Consider the following 3,735-nt stretch of genomic DNA (forward strand, 5'->3'; position numbering starts at 1 on the left):
AGCTACTATGACACACGCCACCCAGGCTCGAACTTGTAGAAAAGTACTTGAAAGTGTTACTTTAAATTCTGATTAGAGTATATTAATCATGTGCTCATGGGAATAAAGTGGTAAAGACGTTCCGTGTGCAAAGCTCTATTATACGGCAGACTATAGAGTAGACATGTCTGGGACTCAATTTAAGGAGCCTGTGTACCATTCAACACTAATCAGCCTTGATCTGTACTCCATTGTACTGCTTGTGTCTGCTGGAATCCTGGGGTAGCCTGTGTTTCACTCGCATGCCTTTGGAGGTGGGCTGCCTGGTGTGGAAAGATAGAAAAAGGAACAACCATAGATTGCAAGGCTTGCTGGGACATTATATTCGGTCAACCTAAAAATTAGAGCTTACTTCAGCAACTATACCAAACAAGCTGTCAGCAGTTGAAACCACGGGTTGCAATACCTTACAGCAGCTGAGGTCATGTCTTTTCTGTTTAATTATAATCACAATGAGGATGTGATAACAAAAAAACCAGACAGAGTGTACAGGGGACAAGGAGAGGTTAGCCCAAAATAAGGAAAGGGTAGCTAAGACAAGTATCCATTGAATAACACTGATGAAGTAATTAAGCAAACTGCTAGACTCTGCACTATTACAAAAAAAAGAGGAACCATCACATATGATAGGAGTTGTTTACTCGGGTGTATAAATATGTTCCAATTTCTGTGGATTGCGGAGTTGGTACCCTAGCCTTTGCCTAGGGCACTCTCCCCTTGTATGCAAGTAAAAATAAACTAACAATCTGATGATCTACTTGTGTTAAGAGTCTTGCCTTGAATCGGTGTCTACGGCAGTATTCCTTGGAGGTCCCACCGAGATCGCATACTACTTGCCGGTGAGTAAACGGACAAGAACACGGTGACTCTCTAGGGAAGGACTCTAACTGGCCAGTTATCAGTGACATTTTTTGTTACTAAAGGGGCTCTTCCTTGGACAGTGCGCGAGTGTAGTCTGTTTGTCTCAGCAGAACTACTGCGATCGTAAGACTCATTTCAGGATTGAGTTAAATTTTTGTAATCACTTCCTTTTTCAGCTTGACGGTAAGAGGAGACAGATTCCAAAAAGCCAAAAAAGTTCAGCCCTGAAGCAGGCCGGGCAGATTATATAAGGGGAAGGTAAGAAAAGACATCATTAAAAGGTCCATGTTTCTTGTGTGATAGAAACAAATACCCTTGTGTGATAGGGAGAAATAAGATGGGATGCGATCCTTGTGTGATAGGATCATAGAAATTATCCTTGTGTGATAGGATAAGTCATCCTTGTGTGATAGGATGAGGACCCTTGTTTGATGGGGTCATTTAGAATAAGTTAAGGACTCAGTCTGTAGGGGTGTACAACGCAGACTGAGAATTGATTATTTGTTTAGTTAAAGCATAAGGATTATGATCTGTGCATCCCTTTGGGTTTTCGCGTTTTTTATTGTCTTCATAATATTGTTATGTGCGTCAATTGTCTATGAGCTCTTAGGAAGACGTAACAGGGAAATCAACAGGGGAGGTTGTGTTTCAGAAACGTATAAATTGGTTGAGACAAAGCAGTGATCGGTTGATCAGCAGCGAGTGACTCATGTCCAACAATATCTCAAACACCCAGACTGAGCCCGAATTAAGAGCCCAAATGGATCACGTGATGGCCAGGTGAATTGGGTGTAGGGAACTCGGTTGGAGCGAGAGGACTGTGATATGGAGAACTGTGATATCTTAACCAGTTAAATATGGGTGCCGGAGCAAGCAAAACACCACCAAAGGGCACACCAGCCTTTTTCATGCTCCAGAATTGTGGTCAGTCTTCAATTGATCACCTAAAAAAAAAATAGGTAAAGTGGACTAAGGGGGAAAGCAGGCCATTTCCACCCGATGGTTCATTTAATTTAGAGAGAACAACATGTGGAGGAGTGTCTTAGAAACAGAGACCCAGGGGAAAAAGAAAGTAATAAAAAAAAGGCCTGGGTTCCAATTCTTCGAACCCACGTAAAATTAACAGAGAAAGTAAATCAATCATGTATATGGATCCAAAAATAGAGCTGGCCAAACAATAAGCTTTGTTGACTGAAGAGAGACTTTTGTGAATGTCTGTTTTTGAATGAGAGTACTTGTGTGATTTTGACTGCGGAATGAATGAAAGCTTGTTTGGGAAACTGGTGGAGTTGTCTGTTTGTTTTAGCTCCACCCACTTTTTCAAACAGAGTGAAGTTTTTTTAAACCCTTCGTAGTGTTGTCCTGTATATGGGAAGTTTAAGAGTGTGAACCTTATTGAATTAAATTTTAAGTTAGAAACGCAGGCGTGGATTTATTCGGATGATAAGTTACAGAGCTAGGAAATGAACAAAGGATAGGTTTGTTGAGCAAAAGATTTTTTTTTAAATGTGATCCTGTTGGTTTTAAAAAAAAAATTTCAACACGCTCACTTGTCAAAAAGAAAACACGCAATCATTGATTACATTGGGTTGAAAGACATAAATTTAGTCTCGGAATGAGATAAAGAACAGAGAAGGGAAGTTGTAATGCATTTTTTTTAAAAGCCTGGGTGGTCTCTCGAGGCTGCAGGCTGGGGGAGTACGCTCCCATTGCTCTTTGTGTAAAACCTTGACGCAAAAGCATCTAGCTCAGTAAAGAGATTTTTAAATAAAAGATTGGTAGTACAATATCTGAATTGGGATTTTGAGATATTTCAGGTGATTCTCCTTAATAAACATTTTCGATGCCGTGAGTTTGGAAGCCTTTTAATAAAATTACACAACTACTGAGTCAGGAGCTGAAGTTTAAAAGATGTAATTTATGAGACACAGTATCATAAAATTGAAGTTACAGAGTAAAAGATTGGTGTTTTTAGTGTTCAGTTTCTAAACCAGGAGTTGGGCACACAATTATAAAATGAGTACTTTGCATTCTGTGATCTGTGAACCACTATAAGCATAAATGAGAAGTCCGATTTAAAAAAAACAGTATTACCATATTTAACATTTTGTAATCCAACAAAAAATACAAATACTACAAAAGGAGGGTGGCAGATTATATTTTGGCAACTTGGTTTCACCAGGTATTTCGGCAATTGCAAAACAAATCTGTGAAAATTGTGTTACCTGTCGGACAATGAATCCAGGTAAAACGGAAAAGGTAGAATCTGCCTCCCACCCAAATCCAATGGGGCCTTTTGTACATTTGCAAATGGATTTTATTGAATTACCCCCATGCGTGGGATTTAAGTATGTATTAGTAATTATAGATGTGTTTTCTAAATGGGTTGAAGCTTTTCCATGTGAAAAGAATGACGCAACTACTGTCGCTAAGCATTTGTTAAAAGAAATTGTGCCACGATTTGGCATACCTGTACAGCTCTCAAGTGACAATGGGTCACATTTTACTGGGACAGTTGTGAAAGAAATGTGTCGAGCGTTACAAATCGACCAACATTTCCACTGCAGTTACCACCCACAGTCAGCTGGATTGGCGGAGAGATACAATGGAATGTTGAAGAATAAACTAGCAAAGTTATGTGATGAGACTGGACTCAAATGGGTCGAACTGTTACCTTTGGCAGTAATGGTAATGCGATCAGCAACAAATAGAACAACAGGATTATCACCACATGAAATCGTCAACGTTTGCCTTTTTCTGCACCGTTTACTGCCAAACAAATGGATATCCACAAAATGGAAGAAAATATGCTGAACTATTGCATTGCTTTAACAA

At 39.5% G+C, this 3,735-nt stretch overlaps 1 long non-coding RNA gene across 1 annotated transcript; it reads left to right on the forward strand.

Moving 5' to 3' along the window:
* The first annotated feature begins 806 nt into the window (after positions 1-806).
* On the forward strand, positions 807-3,499 carry LOC139268056 (uncharacterized). The gene is made up of 3 exons (XR_011593966.1): positions 807-878; positions 1,077-1,158; positions 3,468-3,499. It is a non-coding gene; the product is annotated as an uncharacterized lncRNA (long non-coding RNA).
* The last annotated feature ends 236 nt before the right edge of the window (positions 3,500-3,735 follow it).

This window comes from Pristiophorus japonicus, chromosome 8, assembly GCF_044704955.1.
Source record: "Pristiophorus japonicus isolate sPriJap1 chromosome 8, sPriJap1.hap1, whole genome shotgun sequence".
NCBI classification, from domain to species: domain Eukaryota; kingdom Metazoa; phylum Chordata; class Chondrichthyes; family Pristiophoridae; genus Pristiophorus; species Pristiophorus japonicus.